We start from the raw sequence: 21,383 nt of genomic DNA on the forward strand, positions 1-21,383 counted from the left end.
CAGAAAATGGAGTCTGAGTTGGGAAGTTCTGTAACACACAGTAGGAAGATGATGCAGATGGAGTAGGTGAGGCTCCACAGTCCATGAACACACAAACATGTTAAATACACACAGCAAAACACATGTAAGAGTAGGAAAAAAGACTCACACTCTTACCAGGTGAAAACAAAAATCCTAGTAATCCAGCAAAGCTGCTGAGGGAGTCGGTAGGTAAGGGAAATTAGCCATTCTTGAGAATTCTCCCTAACAGGGGCAAAATATAAGGTTGTAGTGACACATACTGTATAAAATGGATGACATATACTTTATTAATCCATGTTATGTATTATGTGATTTTTTTCCCTATTTTTTAATTACTTTAAGTGTGGTTCTTAAAAGAACCTTTGGGGTTCAAAGGAGGAGGGGGAAACCGGGGGGAGTGAACATTAGTGTTGGAACATGTAACAAGCAGTAAAAGAAAGGAAATATATATTATTTCTTGGTTTTTACATTTTTGGGTGGGTTTTTGTCAAAAAAGGGGGGATTTCCACTTAAAAAAATTGCAATTGCAACTGCCCACTCATCAAGGGTGGACCTCCCACAGGAATCCTGTTGTGGCAGATGAGATACAAGATCATGCATTCTCTCAGGGTTGCCACCGGTCGGATGACAGCAGGTTGGGTCACAGGTGGTATAGCCGTTGACCCTCGGGTAGGAGGTGCTGCAGCTGTGACCCCAGATATTGCTGGAGATGATGCAGCCAGAGCTGATGGTCATGCAGGTGGATGCAGCATTGCAGACCTGTCATTCTGCTTGGGGTCCATTAGTCTTGAACTTCTGCTTTTGGTGGGCCTGCCCATAGGACTCATCCACCTCATCCCAGTGGACCCTCTCAAGGTGTTGGATGAAGGTTGAGGTTCCCAGGCTCTGGGGTGGCAAATCGGATGGCCCCCGTCGCAGGACTTTTTCAGCAGAAGGTTCAGCGTACCTCCTCCACCTCCTTTAAGCTGTGGCACTCTGGCACAAAGAAATATCTGCAGTTGTCTGGTGCCAATATTCGGCTCTCTGCCTTCTTGCGCTTGGGTGAAGTGGTGGCAACCCAGTTGACATCATTGTCTTGTCGCCCGTCATCGCTGCTGTCACTGTTCACTTTATTTTATTTGTATAGTGCAACCAAAAAACCTGCGGGCGTGAGGGCACGGCAAATAGTCAGAAAGATCTTATAATGATTAACAGAGATTATCCAATGGGAACTTTTTTATTTGAATAGCAGCGTCTTAATTCCTTTTCTAAAGGCTGCCATAGAGTCAATGGGCCTCATTACGACCCAGGCGCTAATGGGTTAACGGCGCCGCAAAAGGCTGCAGCGCCGTTAACCTATTAGCGCCTAATTACGAGGTCCCTTTGCGGGACCCGACCTTAACGGCTGGTGGCACCATACTTAGAGCCTTCCCCATTCCCATTGAGCCCAATTACCGCCCGGCAACCTTGGAATGGGGCGGTAATTCCGCCATTCACCATGGCGGACCCCGGCGTGGACCATGGTGGTAATAGCACCATGGTTTAGTGCCAGGGTCGTAATGAGGCCCAATGGCCCTCATTACGATACTGGCGCTAAGCCATAGCGCTTTTAGCACCATGGCGCTATTAGCACCATGGTTGGTGCCGGTATCGTAACGAGTCTGCCAATTTTCAATGGGGAATTACCACCCCATTCCAAGGTTGGCGGGGCGGTAATTCCCCATTGAACATTGGCCCTTCCCCATTCCCATTTTGCCCCATGGGGCTCAATGGGACTGGGGAAGGCGCTAAGTACAGTACCGCAAATTGCGTTACCGTACTTAGCACCAAGGGCCCTTTGCGGGTCCCTACTTTAACGGCTGGTCTAGACCAGCCGTTCAGGTCGGGTCCCGCAAAGGGACCTCGTAGTAAGGCGCTAATGGGTTAACGGCACCGCAGCCTTTTACGGCGCCGTTAACCCATTAGCACCAGGGTCGTAATGAGGCCCAATATCTCTGAGTTCAGGTGGGCTATTATTCCATGCCTAGGAGCTTTCATAAAAAAACACACTTTATATGTCTTTGGTAATTTGTAGTTGATTAGAGTTATTTGACCTTTGCGTTCTGATATTGCATTTTACTGTCAGTGCTTCTGTCAGGTAGCATGGGCCAAAACCCCTAAGGCATTTATGTGTGATGGTCAGCAGCCAAAACTGGATCCTGGCAGCAACAGGAAACCAATGCAGTCCACGTCTTGCCTCTGAAACATGGTCAGTCTTTTTTAGACCTGCAGTGGTTCTAACCATGGTGTTTTGGAGCATCTGTAATCTGGCAATATCGGATTTTGCTGCACCCACCAGTAGAGTAGTACAGTAAGTGACCTTTGAACCCACAATGGCCTAGCAATAGTCTCACAGTTAGTTTGGGAAGTAAAAGGTCTGAGTTAGGCCAGCAGTTTGACATGATAGGCTGTGGAGGACACCAGGCTGCCTAAGTGTGCCTTCATATTTAAGTTTTGGTCCAAGATAACCGCAGAGTTTACACTTTCTTTTTAGTTTCTACGACACACCCAGCTATTTCAAAGTGTTTGTAGTACTCTTCCAGTTTGTTTATTTTATGACTTGTACCATTTACCATCAACTCGGTTTTCTCTTTATTTAGTGCTAAGCCGTTTTCCCTCATCCACCAATCAATGATTTCATAGGTCTCATTCAACCTTTATTATCCTCCTTGCAGTGTCCTTACATGGTAATGACACACTGGGCCTCATTACAACTCAGGCGGTAAGGGGTTTACGGCGCCGTAAACAGCGCCGACCCTTACCGCCTGAGTACGAGGTCCCTTAGCGCCATGGCGGATTTAACACCTGCTTTTAGCAGGTGTTAAAATCCATGGCGCTAAGGGACCATGGAGTTAATTACGCCACCGTAATTTACGGTGGCGTAATTAACGCCTTCCCCACTCCCATTATGCCCTATGGGGCAAAAATGGGAATGGGGAAGGGTAAATGGGGATTGGGGACTTACCGCCAAACTCGGAATGGGGCGGTAAGTCCGCCAACCACCATGGCGTAAACTTAGTTTACGCCATGGTGGTAAAGTCACGGCCCAGGCGGTAACTTACCGCCTGGGTCGTAATGAGGCACACTGAGTGTCATCAGAGAAGTTAGTGACATGATGGTAAAAGAAGGACAGGGAAGAAAATGAATACAGTAACAATAAAGACTAGACAAAAAGACAATGGGGGTCATTACGACCCAAGCGCTAATTGCGCCAACTTTACCACCATGGTGTAAACTACGTTTACACCATGGTGGATGGCGGAATTACCGCCCCATTCCAAGGTGAGTGGGGCGGTAAATCCCCATTTCCCATTTTCCCTTCCCCATTCCCATTTTTGCCCCATAGGGCATAATGGGAGTGGGGAAGACGCTAATTACGCCACCGTAAATTACGGTGGCGTAATTAGCATCATGGCAGGTTAGCGGCATGGATTTTAACGGCTGCTAAAAGCAGCCGTTAAAATCGGAATCAGGCGTTAAGGGTTAACGACGGCGTTAACCCTTAATGCCTGAGTTGTAATGAGGCCCAATGGGCCTCATTAGAAGGTTGGAGGTAACCATGCCGCTTTTAGCCGCATGATTGCCTCCATTCCGCAATCCGGGCCCGGGTTCCTCGAATGAGGAATTACCGGGCCATTGCAACCTTGGCAGAACCTGTAATTCCCCGTCCGAGGAACCCGGACCCGGTCCATCCCCATTCCCCTTCGAGCCACCGTTAATGACGGGCCCGTTGTTAGCTCCCTGGTCCCCTCGCGGGACTCGGTAAGGATGCCTGGTTTTTCCAGGCGCCCATTGCGGGTCCCGCGAGGAGACCTTGTAATAGGGCAGAACGGGTTTACCGGCACCTTTTTCCGGTGCCGGTAAACCCATTCCGCCAACCTTATAGTGAGGGCCAATGTGCCTCAATAGGGGCCTGTAGCTAACCCTGCAGGTGCTACCAGTGGGTTGCCATAAGACCCATAAAACAATACTGGCGCCTGACTTCACGGTGCCAGCGTAGATTACAACTCTGGCAAACGGGAAGTCAGGCGCCTGTAATTGTGTTGATCCCCATTTTTATAGAGTCCCATAGGACTCTATGGGAGTGGGGACATGGAAGCATTGGCACTGTTATTAACGGTGCTGGCGCTCCCGTGGCGGCTTTGCTTACCGTGACCATTGCACCCAACAGGTTCAAACTTGTCGAGCACAGCAGTTCTGGCACACAAACCAGTCCTGAAATAAGGGTGCCAGTGAGTTTACGGGCACCCTTGTTTCGGAACCGGCAGGGTCATAATGAGGTCCAATCCCACCAAAAAGAAAACTTCTTAAAAAAAGAATAAACAATACTCACAGCTGACAAGACAAAGGAGAGAGTTTAAGCAGTAAGGGAAGGTAAAAAGGGATAGGAAAAATTGTTGATTTTGTTTGCAAAAAGCTTTTGCTTGCAAGAGTGAGAGGTGTCTCAGGGCAAGACAAAAAAGCAATGAGAGAATCATACAAGTTTCTTGTGGATGTGTTGAAATAACAGTGGTTATGACAGACAACCAATCAGGAATGGCGTTGTGGTGCTGCGGGGGGTGTGGTTTCATAACTGTGGTTACGGGCCAGAGAAACCTTAAAGAAAAGACTCAAAAATGCATGATTTTGTCTGTTCTCACAGAGTCAATGGCCTTGAAATGGTTGAAAGTGGTGTGGACTTTGGTTCTTGTATTAGCAAAAGCCATTTAAAAAGTCTTCTTACAAAACGGCTGTGTAACCGCGGGAATACTGCACCTATGAGCAATTTATTTTTTCTATATCCATGGTTATCGCATGTGTGGTTGGATTGGCATGTAGGCATGGTTATCTCGCTGGCCAATGAGAGCATGTCTCTGATAGCTGCTGTTTCAAGCCAGGGAACCCACAAAAAGAAAGCTGGAAAAAAGGGGAAATCTTCTTTTAAATGATTTAAATGAGTTGGGAATGTTTAATTCTGGTGTGGTCTGGGGTTGTTTGTTCTGCAACTGTCCTTTTAAAAGTTTGTTTCAGATGGACAGAGTAGCCACAGTTATACCATGCCTACCGTGGCCACAGTTATAGGACAACCAATGGATGTTGTGCGTTTTCGGTGTGCTTTGCTAACCGTGGCTATAACGGCTGGGGTGTAACTGCGGGGATCCCACCAGCCAATGTCAGCACACCTCTCATAGCAGCCGTTACGAGTCATGGAACCCAAAATAAAAAGCCATAAAAAAGGGGGAAATCTTCTTTTTAACAATTTAAATGAGTTGGCAATATTAGATTGTGCTGTGGGCTCACCACCATAGCCACATTTATGGGTCAGCCAATAGGACGTTGTGTACTTTGGCAGGCTTCAATTTTTGCAATCATAAATGCTGCTTTGGTAGCTGCCGTTATAAAGTGTGACCTGCATATATTTTAACCACGATTATCCAGGTCAGGTTGAAAACGTCTAGACCAATGAGTTCGAAAACAATGTGTGATTGGTTGATACAAGGTGTATTTTGCAAGACGTTGTGGTTTTTCAATATGGGATTTTTTTATATTGTCTTCCGGGATATTGTGTGTTCTTAGCAGATGTGGAGTTGAAGACTGTATACATGCAATTGGTGGACGTTTGTGAAATCTTCATGACCATCAATCCGGCTTCAGAGTGGCCAGAAGCACGGAAACTGCTCTCCTGAACATCCGTGAGGACCTGCTCCTGAACCTCGATTCCAACACTCCCTTTGTTCTCATTCTGCTCGATCTCTCCTCTGCCTTTGACACTATCAACCATGCCATCCTGCTCAACCGTCTCCGTGATAACCTGGGTATCACTGGTCAGGCTCTGGCATGGCTGACCTCTTTCCTTTCCGGTCGACCCTCCCAGGTCCAAATGGGCTCCTTCCTCTCTGACATCTTTTTCTCCACCTGTGGTGTCCCCCAGGGATCCAACCTCTCTCCCTGGCTTTTCAACCAGTATCTGGCACTCCTTGCCCACCGCATCACCACTCTCTGCCCCTACTTCCAGTGCTATGCGGACGATACCCAGCTCATTTTCAGGCTACCCTCGGCCTCCTCCTCTCCTTCCCTCATCTCCGACTGTCTGTCTGCTATCCAGGAATGGTGTGCCGCCAACGACCTCTGCCTTAACGCCAGTAAGACTGAGATTCTACTCATCGGCACACCCACTCCCTCCTTCCCTGCAGCTCTCTGGCCGGCCTCCCTTGGCCCCCTTACTGCCCCTACCTGCAAGGCTAAAAACCTCGGGGTCATCTTCGACTCCACACTCTCCTTCTCTCCTCATATATCTGACGTCTCTAAGAAGTCACACTACCAGCTGCACCTCCTCAGAGGTATTCTTCCCTTCCTCTCCTTCCCCCAGAAGCTCACTGTCTCCCGAGCCCTGGATCTCTCAAGGCTGGACTACTGTAACAGCCTCTATCTTAATCTGCCTGCCTCCACTCTCCGCCCTCTGCAACTTATCCAGAACAGAACTGCGAGACTTGTCCTTGGCCTCAAGCCCAGGGACCGTATCTCTCCAGGACTGAAATCTCTTCACTGGCTCCCAGTGGCTGCGAGGATTAAGTTCAAAACCCTCTGCATTGTCCACAAGGCCTTCTGGGGCCTGGGGCCTAAATACCTTCAACTCTCTCTTCCTAAATATCTTCCTTCACGAGCCCTTCGCTCATCCGTCTCCAACTCCCTCATGGTCAGCCGCTTCTCGAAGCAACGAGCTGGGGGCAGATCTCTCTCCGCAGCAGGGGCCTCCCTCTGGAACAGCCTTCCTGCCTCCCTGAAACTTGAGGAGAACCATCTCCGGTTCCGGAAGCACCTCAAAACCTTCCTCTTCGCTTCTGCCTTCTCTCTCCCTCTCCCCTGCTAAACCTGCTTAACTCCCCACTGAATTCTGCACTATACCTGCATCTGGGCCACTCTCAGCGACCTCGGTCCAGGGCCCAGCCACTCTCCACTTGCACTGCCTCCCTGGCTCCCCCTGCACTGCGGGACTGTCACTGTATCCCTACAGCCCCCTTCCCAGCTCTGCACTTACCTCGCACTTGCCACCAGCTGGCCCTTTTTATTTATTATTTATTATTTATTATTTATTTACGCTACTTACCTTGTACTGCACTTTCCCCCCCACCTCCTCCCCCTGCACTTTCTCCTTTTCCCCTTACCTCTGCACTTGCGCGATCTGAATGACACCTGGCCTAGTAGGATCGTTTGTCTGTCTTCCCCTTGTTTCCCTCCCTCCCTGCCTCGTCGCGCCTTGAAACACTTGTGTATAGGCGCGTTACAAATACCTTATCATATCATATCATATCATAAATATGTTTTAGAGGTGGAACAATGGGGGTAATTTAAGAAACAAATTCTGACAACTCATTCACTGGGTTATCAAGTGATTATTCTGATTGTTCAGAAGAATGTGGAGGAATATATAATTCTGAGAATGACACTAACAGTGATGTGAAAGATATAGGTCAACTTTATGAAAAGCTTGACTATCTAAATTGTTCTGGTTTTACAATATCACTTTAGACGGAGTTTGAAGAAAGAAAGTATGTGATCGAGCTGTGGACAGATATTTTTGACTGGGAGCACAGTATATGTTCTTTTTGACAAAAATAAATTAATAAACCATTTAAAGGGAAGAGCACAGAGAAATGTTGCTACTTTTTCTGAATTATTTGAAGGAATGCAGTAGTGGAGAAGGAGAGGGGTTCTCAGAATAAAATAAATTTTTTGGGGTATAATTTTGATATACAACACAACAGCTCATTTAAGAGCAACCTATGGAAGGTATTTAATCATATTGAAAATGTAGTGTGTGAAGTGTTTTTTTATAGTCGTGGTATAATCAAAGTTATTCAATAATAGTAAAAGAAAATGTTTGCTTTTTACATTTTGTAATTGTAATTGGGTTATTTATAATGCGCTTAATATGCAGAGGTTTCTAAGCGCGGACCCGGGGATCAGCCCTGTGTTGCTCCACATCGTGTTGTGTATGATTTCTGATAAAAAAGCAGAAACGACTTGATTCACATTTCTATGTGATTTCTCAATTTTTGGAATTCAATTTGGTGGTCCACTTCCATTTCTGCTGTTCAGTTATGTTGGATAAATGAAGGTGGTGTGAGAGTTCCATGCATTTTTCCAATCTTGTTTTATAATCCAAGACAGAGATATTCCTCCTCCATCCCCCATATAATTTCCTCTGCAAGGAATAAGTATGACATCTGACTGCTCTCTGCTTCTGATGCTAAACCATTTAGGAAACATTTGCCACCATCACATTCCTCGCAATCCAAACCATATAATTCTAAAATCTGGTAAATTCAGGTCAATGCCAATATGTAGGCTTCCCTAATAAATCAACCAACACATCCTCGAGTCTCCTACACCCACAGAGGTTTACCTCCAGCCATCATGTCTGCACTCTGTCACTGTTTTCTTGAAAATGCAGGATCATTTGTAATTCAAGTATTAGTTGCAATAGGGTATGAATGATGTCAGTATTTCTGTGTTTGTAATTGGTAGGTTTGATTGTTTTAATTGTGTTCTTTTATGTGATAGTTTGAAGTCAAAACGTGTCAGGCACTTTGTTAGGTTGGGATGTTTAGTCCTCTTTCATCGCCATTGGTTTTTGAAAAATGTGATGATTTACTTGGTGTCATCACTTCTCCCCAAAAGGAGGCCCTTTCCCATGAGACCAGGGAGGTGAAGCAGCTACCCGATAGTCCCCCTGGGAGTGGTATCATGCTGGATGATCTCATAGGGAGAGACTCCCACCTAGGGATAAAGACAAACACCTGGGTATAATCACACACAACACCCCAACCCCTGCCCTTCCAAACCTTTTGACACATTCCTTCAGCCTCCCCTTGCCAGCTCTTCTATCTGCTATAGTCACAGCTCCCCTATTATTTTGACGGTGACAAAGAAGATTAACCACTGCAAGAAGATTATCGAACAGGTAACCACTAGGATGAGGTTGTGCACAGGAACAATGAAGAGCAATACAAAGAAGGAACCACAGCTGTTTAAACTTCCAAAGAGGCGTGGTTTCCCCTACACCATAAAAAACAAAGAAGGACTGCCTATCAGAGAGAGACAGCCGACCGGGACGAGAGACTGTGAAGCCTGGGAAACTCATAGGAGATGCGCAGTAGGCCAGGACGGAGCTGAGAGAAGTCCTCTCCCAGTGTCACGAGGACAACGGGACTCCTTTGCCCATGGGTGTCCATACAGTAACTGGAGGCTGGCAGAAGGTAACAGGAATGAAAGAGGCAGCGTCCATGCCATAAGAGGACTCCAGGAAGAACTGGCAGCGCTTCTCGGAAACAGTCAAGCTATGGAGAGGCACACGGACCAGTGGGGGCTGGAAGGTACAGGAGGAAAAAGCCCTATATGGATATAACAAGGAGGACTATCCCCATTGTGTCAGTAGCTGGCAAGGAGGGCAGCAAAGGGGACATAAAGAGAAGGGGAGAGAAATAAGGGTCGGGTACGAAACCATATTTGTGAAGATCCAGAAAGAGATATGAGTCATATTGCTTGTGGCAGTACTTGGCAGAGAAGTAAACCAAGTGCTCCAGTTCAAAGAAGAATAGAAACCAGTGTCTGGGACCCAGACAGGAAAGAGATGCAAGTTATCTTCCTCATGGCAGTACATGGCAGGGAAGTAAACCAAGTGGGCCAGTTCAAAGAAGAAGAGAAACCAGTGTCTGGGACCCAGAGCATGAAAGTTATGAGTCATCTTCCTCATGGCAGTACTTGGAAATGAACCATGTGGGCCATTTCAAAGAAGAGGTTAAACAAGACTAGGCATTGTAGGTGTGGAGCCTAGTGAAAAAAGACCAGGAGAAGGGAGTCATTTCCCCTGGTTGCAACAAATTGAGAACAGGATACCAGGAGAAGCTTGTCATTCACCTGGCAATTCAGACCAGCACTAAGGTCCAAAAATGCCTGTGAAAGGGAGCCATTACCCCTGATAATGTGTGAGAAAGTATTGCTGGGAACTTTACCTTCAGGGCAAGGGAGCCATTCCTCCTGGCAACGTGTAAGACCCAAGACTGTTATAAGGCTTTGGAATGGTTTCAACAAGTCAGAAACCAAAACCCAGGAGAGTGGAGTCATTCTCCTGGGACCAGAAGAATAATGCCTTATTCTTTAGTTTCTAGTGTAAGGGGCGTAAGGCTTTCTTGACATAGGACAGTGGACACTTTTTAGTTGACACACATCCTGACAGTCACCTTATCTCTTTAGTTGAGGCAGGGAAACGTGTCTTAGGAATAGGGAGAGATAGCTGGTCTTTCTTTGTTTCTTTCTTTCTTTCTTTCTTTCTTTCTTTCTTTCTTTCTTTCTTTCTTTCTTTCTTTCTTTCTTTCTTTTTTTCTTCCTTTCTTTTTGATTTCTTTCTTTCTTCCTTATTTGATAATAAAAGTGTTTAGTGACAAACATGCCAACTTTCTGTCAGCCTCCTTATTCTGAGCCCATACATATGATGTCAGAGTGGAATCCTAGTCCACCAGATAAATAGTGGTTAGACCCCTAGAAGTGCATGGTCTAGGCAGGCAAAGAGTTACCACCCATAGTATTACTGGGAACAAAACTGAGTTTGAGAAGACCACGACATTTAGATACTGAGAGAACACCTGTAATCTCTTCCTTAAGAGAAGACTCAGACAGTGAGGAAGAAACAGAAAAACGTACACAGGAAAGGCTTGTAAAGTCTATAAAGGAGAATACCGATCCATCTCCCCAATGGTCAGATCTCTCAGAGAAGTCAGAGGAGGAATTGTCGCATGGGGGAAATCAGAACCTCTGTGTCGTTGCCCAGGAACACCTGGCGAATCCTCCAACACATTTGAATGAAACCAAGAAGAGGAAGGGAATTCCGAGGACTGGGAAGAAGTGACCTCTGAGACTTCCCAAGAGTTGCAGTCAGGAAGAGTTGAGGGAATCCCAGAGTCACCCGACCAACTACCTCAACACGAATCTCCTAGAAACATAATTATACCAACTTGTAATCCATCAGATAGAGACAGACCCCAACTATCGGGAAGGTCTTGAGGAATTAACAGCAAGTCAACTAAGACATCTTCTCCCACATGGTAATTACAGATAGGGTGAAGATCTCAGATTTATTTTCCTAAACTTTGAGAGATTGTCCCAGAGGATCAATCGGGTGAGGAAATTAAAATGTGCTATCTAGCACCTATGTTGAAAGGAAAATTACAAGCATCCTACCAAACCTTCAACCCATTAGGAACCACCTCTTTTGAGGAGATCAAAAGAGGACTGTTACATAGTATATTGGGTATTGAAGGTTAAAAATGTGTTTTTTGAAAAATGTTATACTGTGGACTATGTGTGCTTCTACAAAGAGTGTTTCTGTATCAATGTGTATGACCAGTAATCATGTGAAATTAGACTGAGAAATGCATTTGTCATGGCTACTCGAAATTCAAAACTGGTGGAATGTCTAATACTTCCTTGCTGTTGGTGCTAGGGTACTATCGGTAGCACACTTTATGTTATGAAAAGAGAAAGTGATGCCAGTAGGTTCTGAGGCTTGTATAACATAAGGCACAGGTCATTCCAAGTATATAACAGGAATGCATTACAACAATCTAATGAAGGTTTTTCAGATGTTTCATTGTGTACAATTCGTAACAGCTTCAGTTGCTATAGTGAATATTGAGGGTGTTGTAGTTCAGAACATATGAGAAGCTGAAGGTTGCAGTGCCTTTAAGCTGTGGGTAACAATGCTAACACATTTCAGCACACATGCTGGATCATTTGTGTGGCACAGTAGAAGGGAGTAGTGTAAATGTAAATTTCTCCTCTTTGCCATAGACATGCTTGATAATGAGGTGTGACATAAATTGAATGCATTGAAGTAATACTCCTGGATTTTCTAGAGTGAATTGTAGATTTATTTATTTATTTAATTTATTTACTGTTCTGATTCTAAAAGAACCTTTACAAAGCAAACAATAACATTATTTTGCATTACACAGTATTAAATTACCTTATCATCAATACAAAGTATAATCATTCAATAAATAGCTATCTTTCTTTATACAGCCAATATTATTTATCAAATTTCTAATTTATGCCTGCTAAAAATGATAATGAAATCATAACATACCCTTAAAAATCTTTTACTATAAAATCAGGGGAGACATTTAATAATATTATGCCACAACCGATAAAGTGCAATGTGCAAGCTCTCGGATTCAGAATTAAAGCAATAGGTCCACAATTCTGTTAATTTAATAGAGTGGTATTAGTGCACATATTGTCCTAATATAGACATATAGGCTGCTCCGAATATTGGGCATTCTGTGGAAACATGCTTTGCAATCTCAATATTTTGTGCTATTTTACAAATCTGGCACACACTTTTTTCGAGCAACATTTTTCTGTGTGCTCCCTGAAGGTCTAACCGAGGTCATTGATTACTGTGCAGTCCAAGCATCAGGTTGCCTATATCTGGGCTGGAGCTCTGCCGAAGTAAGATTGAGTTTTGTAGTTTTGATGACTGACATTAGCTACATACTGATACGTACGTAAAGTAGATACATAATGGTAGTTATTCTCCCAGTCATACTGCTCAAACCATCTCTTGAACAGAGCCTTTAAAATGTGATAATTTGTACCTCGTCTAAAATCTGGAAACCAGCCTATTACTGCAAATAATTTCGTATTTAGTACTTCAAACTGACAGTCATATTACATTTTCCCATCAAGGCTAGAAGTGGACATTTAGGGCGAGATTTGATTTCAAATACAGTTCCCCCTCCTCATGAGGAGCCGGCCTTTCAATGATAGCAAACCCTGTTCCAGCATTAAATACTCGACTGACGTAGAGAGAGACTGTTTTAATATATTTTCCCAAAAGAAACCTTCCAATGTGGTAAGCCAAGTCAGATCGCACATTGAGATTGCTTCAAGCCCGTACAATACCATAGGACAAAAACTCTGTTTGTATGAGATAATAATGCCCTCCAAGGAGTAACCTGTGGTTTGTTTAGCAAATGTATCAATCATATATATTAACTGCTGGGCCTTCCTTTGCTTAGCCTCTTTGATATATGTATAATCAACTCTAGCACTCATTTCAAGACCAAGATATGAGTACTTCTCCACGTACTCCATTTGACCCAAAATTGTCCATCAAACTATCCGATTCACCTTCCTGTCGGCTGCCAACATCACCTTAGTTTTATCCAGGTTAATTGACAGGTCATTTTATAGTGAAAGATATAATTTCCTCGAACATGTCCATTGCACCATGATAAGTGTGGTTAAATAGCACCAAGTCATCCGCATACAACATATACGGCACTGCCACCCCACCAATTCTAGGATAGCACCCAGTAGCAGCAGCCAGGCATGGCGACACATCAGCGATGGTAGATGTTAAATAACAGGGCAGCTGCACACATCCCTGCTTAACTCCCCTGTTGAGCAATAACTCCGCAGATAGAGTACCGGTATCATCCAGCCTCACACTCAATGTAAATGGAATTAGTACCCGGCGAGAGTCAAGCAGAATGCAACACGCATTCTGATTGGCTCTCGCCGGGTCCTTACCCGGCCTAGAATCCTTTGATTCTCGGCCTGGATTCCAGCCGCCTTGTCCTCGGCGGGGGTGGTTCAACACCTCAGCCAATGAGGAGGCTGGAAGCGGGGCCATCCCCGCTCCGAGACTCCCCGCGGCTGAGAGGCTGCCTTCGCCCCATGCCAGGGATTCGGGTAAGGCTTTTTTTTTTAACTCCCTTTCCTCCCTCCTCCCCCCTACTCCCTCTTACCTGCTTGTTCCTGCTTCCCCGGCGAGGGATGAGGGAGGCCTCCAGCCGTGTGGAGACTCGGAGCGGGGCCATTCCGTACGCAGGTACGTTTTTTATTTTTTTTCCCTCCCAACCCCACTTACCTTCTGCTTCTTTTTTTTCTTTCGGGCCGGACGCGCTGGGAACACTTGCATTCCCAGTGCGTCCGCTCCCGATGGCCGCCATGGAAAGGGAAGACGGATTCCGTTTTCCCTTTCCATGGTGGCCATTTTCTTTGTTGTTTCTTTTTTTTTTTTTTTCTGTCCCGAAACGCTTTGCTCAGACCTATAACTATGGGCCCCGGGGGCATTACCTGAGTCGGTAATGCCCCCGCCGCTCGGCTTATATTGCTTAATTAGTGTTTTATTTCTGCTATTTCCCATAGAAATGCTTGATAATGAGGTATGGCATAAATGGAATGCATTGAAGTGTTACTACTGGATTTTCTAGAGTGAATTATAGATCTGGGGACCTGATATGTTAATAGTGAGTATTTCTAAATGTCTTGTTCCCACATTTTTGAATTTGCATAGAGGGAGTTAAACCAATAGGTCAAATATCGGTGTATATGCATGTGCACTATGGGCTAGTTTTCACATTTGCATTATATAGTCTAAAGTGAGTAAATGGTCGCTGGCATGCTGACGTGATAGCCATGTTATTTTCTATTGTGAACACTGGCATTCTTACATGGTAAACAGCACTCACAATAGGAATGTAACTGTTACAGACATGATTGCATATTGGGAAATAGGTACTTACAATTTTTTTATTTTTTTTTAAACATTTATTTTTGTTGACAGAGGCAGATAGCGTACACACATACATCAGAGCAGCAGTAACACATTTGGTACACAAATACATGAATACAATGGGCTTACATGCAAGAGTAAGGCAACAGTGGTCAAGTAGCGACATATCATGGAGCACCAACATCTCAAATAGTTAACGGAGAGGGCTGGGAGGACTCGTCCATAGAGGAAGCATCATTTAGGCTATTCAGATAGCTGTTGAAAGCAGACCAAATATTATGGGGACGGGAACGGGTCGGGAGCATACCCAGGAATTCTTCCTTGCAGTTTCGAGACCATGTGAGCAGATTCAACCATTTCTGGTATGTAGGGGGGGTCGGGTCTCTTCCAACTTTGAAGAACACACTTTTTGGCCACCACATAGCTCACGTTCAAGAACTTAAGCATGTCCCTAGGCCCCCAAGATCCTCAAACCCCAAACAGGACCACCATCGGGTCGGGCTCGACAACAGAATCAGTGATTACAGACAGTGTCTCTATGATCTTACTCCAGAATGTGGCCAGCGCAGGACAGTTCCAAAACATGTGAAGATGGTCCGCAACCTCCGCACTGCAACGGGGGCAGAGCCGTGGATCAGAGTATGTAAACCTCGAAATTTTACATGGAGTGTAATACAGCCTGTTGGGCAATTTATATTGTATGGTGCGGTAACGGAAGTTCAGGGACACCCTGTTAGTATGAGAGCACATCTTTTCCTACAGTTGGTCAGTGAGTTCCACCTCCAGCTCGGAGGCCTAGTCGTCCCGGGCCCTGGACAGTTGGGGAGAGGCAGTAGTCAATAACACTTTATACAATGAAGAAACCACCCCTCGGGCGCCACCCGAGACGGCGATATAAGCAATTCCAGGGGAGTCCTGGGGCTCATCGGGAAAGTCAGGCCACGCACTGCGGAAAGCAGCGTGGAACCTGTAGAACTGCAGAAGCTCCATAACGGAGCCTGAGTGTCCCGGCCTCCACGTCTGTGGTGTTATAAACCGCCCTTCTGGATAAAAATCAGTGAGGGCACGGTATCCCAGGGCCTCCCAGTGTCGTGCCAGTGTGATGTCATGTGTGGGTTCCAGCCCGGGAAGGTTCCAGGTGGGGAGCCACTTGTAATACGGGTACTGTTCGTCACAGGTTTTAAACATCTGGGCCTAGGCCTGCACCATGGTCCGGACCAGATCAATGGGCGAGTCTGGTTCATTCCTTCTGTCTAGAATCAAAGACATTACATTAGTGCCTGCTGCTGCCAGAACCTCCAGCTTGACATGAGTACGGGGTGGGGGCCCAGGATACCAGTACGATGCAAACTGTGCCTGTGATGCTGTCCAGTATCGTAGCAGGTCCGGGGCTGTGAAGCCCCCTCTGTCATATGGCAGAGACATGTCTGACCACTTCTTACGCACCGCACCAGTGTGCCATAAGAATTGGGCAAGCAATTTGTGCATGTTCGCGAAGTATCTCCTACCCGGCCAGATGGGGACATTACCGAAAATGTATAGTAACTTGGGAAGTAGGATCATCTTCACCAGTGAGAGTCTACCAGCTAGTGACAGTGGAAGGGCGCGCAAGCGCACAATTTTGGCCTCAGCTTGCTCCGCCACAGCCCAATAGTTGTCTGCGAGTAACAAATCTTTGGTCAGGGACACCTGGACTCCCAAGTACCTAATTCCTTGCGGGGACCAACGGAGCGGGTACTCAGTGATCGGTTGTATCGTGGAGCTAGTAAGGGGGAAGATCTCAGATTTAGTATAGTTTATAGTGAACCCAGAGTATGTACCTATGCAGGTGATATCACGTAAGATTGGGTCTAGATGAACACCTGGGTCCCTTATGAAAAGCAACACATCGTCCGCGAACAGCAAGACAATCACCGGGGCGCCTTTCAGCCGTATCCCCTTGCATGCGTGCCGTTCCCTGATATAGTCGGCCATTGGCTCTATTGCCAGGGAGAACAACATCAGGGAAAATGGGCATCCCTGTCGGGTGCCTCTAGAAAGAGGGAACAGAGCGGACGTCTGGGAGTTAACTCGAACCCTAGCCACCGTGGAAGTGTACAGCAACTTAATATATGCTATCATGTTTGGCCCTATACCCATAGTCTCCAATACCAGCCAAGTATATTTCCAAGACACCATATCAAAATCCTTTTGGGCATCTAAGGTGACCGCCACTGCACTTGCGCCCTGGTCAATGTGGACCATGACATTGAACAGCCTTCTAATATTGTGGGACGTCGATCTCCCTGCAACAAACCCTGATTGATCGTCGTGTAACACATAGAACATGACCAGGAGAAAGCGGCTAGCAATCACTTTGGCGAAGATTTTAGTGTCCAGATTCATTAATGAGAGGGGCCTATAAGATCCACACTCATCTGCAGGCTTACCAGGTTTAAGCAGGACCGTAATGATGGCCTCACGTAGTGTCGGGGGAAGGGTGCCCAACCGGAGCGATTCGTTCCAAACTTCCAGCAATTTGGGTGCCAGAATGGCCACGTGCTCCTGATAGAACTCTGCTGTTAGCCCGTCTGGACCGGGTGCTTTTCCCTTGGGGAATTTGGATATCGCCTCAACTATTTCATCAAGCAGTGTGGGGAAATCTAGTTGGTCTCTGGTAGTGGGGGAGATGATCGTCGTAGGGATCTGCTCAAGGAGGTCATGCATTTGGGACTCACTATGCTCAGGGGGCTGGGAGTATAGTTATGCGTAGAAGTCCACAAAGACTTCCAGAATTTGTTGATCGGTCCATTGTTCCGATCCCAAGCTGTCCTTAACGCTAGTGATCTGCGCTGGATCCCATTCACCCCTAGCCACTGCAGCCAGCGTCCTGCCAGGCCTGTCCCCTTCTCCATATTTGCGAGCCGCCTGTGGGCGACTGAAGTATTGAACTTCCCTGGTGGCTTGTTCATTAAAGAATTGGAGTTCCTCACCGATTCGAGAGAGAGTGGCCGGGTCAACGGATGTAGGGTGCGCGCTCTCTAGGTCGCGTAATTTGGTTTTGGAGCGGGTAAGGGCTGCTCTTATGGCTCTGAGAATTCCCACCTCCCTCGATATGGACATTCCCCTGATGAAGACTTTGGAGGCCTCCCAACGGACCCCCAGGGAGGTGGACTGGGGTGAGTTAAGCTCAAAGTAGGACTATATGTCGGACAGAATATCCGCCTTGAATACTATGTCCTGCAGGGCCAAAGACTTGAAACGTGGGGGCAGGGACTCCTAAATCTACAGATAACCGAATAGGTGAGTGGTCCGATAAGGTGCGTGCCAAAATTTGAGTTTCAACCACCCTCCCCAGGAGCGTACGAGACAAAAGGAACATATCGATTCTGGAGGAGCTGTCATGCACAGAGGAATAATGAGTGTATTCACGCATCTGCGGATGCAGTACCCGCCATGCGTCTCGAACATCAAGCGTCGTGCTGTGCGCCAGGAGTCTATGCACCGCATTAGAAAGCAGTCTGGGGGCAGTGCCTGTTCTGTCCAGTCTGGTGTCCAATATGAAATTCATGTCCCCACCCCAGATGATCTGCACTCCCACATATCCCAATAATATAGATACCACCCTGTTGACAAAGTCGGGAGAGTCCACATTGGGGCCATACGTGTTAACCAGCAAGTATTCCCTAACATATCTTCCTTCTGAGTCTATATAGTTCTTGTGGAGTACAAACCTGAGTGACCTATGGACCATCATCAATACCCCCATGGCACGGGACGAGTAGGAGGTGAAATATCTATGGGGACCCCATGACGGTGCCATGCACCTAGCCAAATGGCCCTCAGAGTGTGTTTCTTGCAAGAGCAGTATTTTACAGCCGTGCCTGTTGGTGTGGGCCATGATTTTACGGGCTTTGGTGTAGTTGCTCAAACCCCGGACATTCCAGGACATCACTATTGTCGCCATTTCAGAAGACTAGGAGACTAGGGTACATCTCACAACCTTTGTCGAAACTTACACAGTGGATAAAGAAAGCCCCCGTGGGGGTGCCCCGATGTCGTGCGGTCTGCCAAACTGCCCCTGTCATTTACAATACAGTTCCCCAAATCCCCAACATTACCACCCCCACCCTCACTGCCCTCCCCCAACTTGCAGTGGGAATTACCCCCCCACAAAAGCATGCGCCACTAACTGAACCAGTGAAGGTGCCACCAGGTGACTCGACACTCCCTGAGCAATGGAGGTCAGAGTCACTATCCAACGGGGATATGCCCATATTCTGGCCCAACTGGGACCAACCAACAATAATACCAAACCAAACATGAACATTGCAATCGCAGTGAGGTGTGCTGTTGCCGTGCAGACGGCCACTTGAGTATTGCGTAGGACGGAAGTAGCTGTCAGGTCAGGTTCTGTGGTAACCGGATCACAGGTCAGGTCAGGTCTCGACTTCAGCAGTTCACTGATGGGACCAGATGGTAATGATGAAGTGGCAAAAGGTCTTGGTCAGTCCCATGCTCTGAACGAAGAACGAAGAATGATGTCCAAGGGACCCAGGGTAAACCCCAGGCCGGCTGACCATACACGGGATTTAGATCGATGAGGTTGCAGTACATTATTGCCATTGACACATTTTAGTTGAGAGAAGGAAATTACTAGATAGATCAGATCGCCCTAGGGTACCACGCGCGAGGACAGTCCTCACCGTCACGGGCACCATCCAGAGCATGGGGTGGGATGTGTGCTTCGATAAATGTCACCGCCTCTTCAGGCACAGTAAAGAAATACAGTTTGCCAAAATGTTGGTCATCAACTGCCATTCCAATAATGGTGCCTGTGGCCAGAGTGATACTGCTGTTGGAAATGAGCATTAAGATGGATATAGGCATCAGGGTTTTCAGTTTCTGTCCTCTTTTTTTGAATTTTTACTTCCAGTGAGAATTGTCGGGTCCGTTCTGGGATGGTGACAACCTCTCCAATCTGAATTTCAACTGCATATGGCAGCAGTTGTGCTGACCGAAATGCTTTCTCTGGGTCATCAAAGTCCATGGGATTACCCGCTAATCGGGACCAAGCTTTGAAGTTTATTAGGTCCAAACTAATGGCAAAGTGATTGAGAATGTCACTGCCTAAGTAAAATGCAGCAGGGACATCTCGCACGACCCAATAATTATGGACTATGCTCTTGTTGCCTAGGGACATTTTCAGCATACACCTGCTAGGCAGGATATGTTTGGAATTGGGTGTTTCCAGGTCCATTTCCCATTTGTTTAACAGTTTAAATGTGGGAATGGCTGGATCTTTTGGGAGTTTGCAGAACATGGCCTCGCTGATGAAGCTCTTACCGTTGTTCACACAGACTTGGGCGAGAACACAGTCCTTCCCTTCATTTAACTGAATAGGAATGAACAACTGCTCTCCAATTTTCAGAATATCAGCCAAGATTTGAGCTGATTTCCCATCTTTTTGGCCTATAGAAGTGGGATTTTCTGATTGTGAATTTGTAAAGAATTTCGGAGTGTTTCCTTCCAGTGTGGAATGCCACCTTAGACTGGAAGGAAGGTTGATTTTCAGAAATAGAGAGAACTCCCCATCCCCAGTTTGTTGTCCTACTGCAATTACTGTCACGTCTGGGATTTGATTATTCTGGAAGCGAAATTCTATTTGGTCAGGTTTTTGTTCAACCATGTGGCATGTGCCGTTTAATCTTAAGTTGTGCGGGGAACAGGATGGCATATGGGACTTTCCGTTCCCGAAGTAGTTTCTTGACCCAGAAGAATTGGTGTCTCTCCTGTTGCACTGCTATCGAGAAATCAGGGAAAATTCTGATGGTATTGGCCTCAAGTCTTAGGTCTCCCTTTTCACGCGCCAGACAGAGGATGAGGTCCCTATCGCGGTAGTTTTGAATCCTAGCAATGATATCGCTCGAGATGTCACCCGGCTTGGGGCGTGGTGAGAGGGCTCGATGTGCACGCTCCACTGTAAAATAGGGTGAGAGATCCGGTTTGCCGAGGAGTTCTCTGAGCAGGGCCTCAATTGTGTCCTCCATGCGCCCCTTCAGGGTGTTTTCAGGGACCCCAATAATTCATAGGTTGTTCCTACGAGATAGGGAGGCAACTGTAGTCTGAAGTGTCTGGATATCGTCCTCGGTCGTAGATATTCTACTCTCTGCATCTGTGATCCTGGTGGCCATCTGATCCACATGCGTTTTCAGAGTGGCAACATTGGCATTAATGTCATCTAGTTTTTCGTGGAATGAAGCAAAGTTCTTGGCCTTAGTTTCCAATAGTGTGGTCAAGTCAGGGGCCACCGTGCAGGGGTGAGGGTCTGGTTCAGAGTCCTCCTGTAGAGATGAGGAGGGGCCAGATTCCGCCCTCGGGACGGTCCTAGCGAATTTGTCCATGGCTCCCCCCTTCGAGCTCCCTCTGGATTTGTTGGGCATCACTGAAGCTGTTTCTGGCGGCTCAGGGGACCCAGGCGGGATAGTTGAGAGAGTTGAGGTATGTAGGAACCAGTCGATGGTCGATATCAGGCAGTGCACACGTGGCAATGGTATGGGCAAGCCGCGGGCACAGTACAGACCAGGGGGCAAGAGGAATGTCAAGTGTGTCGAGTTACTCAGGGGCAAACAAGGCTAGGAAGCCGGCTCAGCAATACAGATAGTCCCCTGAACGAAAAGTACGGCCACTGCGGTGCGGGGGCCCATCCCTCCTGCAGATCAAGGGGGTAATGCGCCAGGCCCCGTGGAGCAGGCACCTCAGATGGAATGAGTAGGGAGGTGAGAGTTTATGACCCCACCAGTTC

The sequence above is a fragment of the Ambystoma mexicanum genome, chromosome 1q (genome assembly GCF_040938575.1).
Source record: "Ambystoma mexicanum isolate Mex_15411 chromosome 1q, UKY_AmexF1_1, whole genome shotgun sequence".
NCBI classification, from domain to species: Eukaryota; Metazoa; Chordata; class Amphibia; order Caudata; family Ambystomatidae; genus Ambystoma; species Ambystoma mexicanum.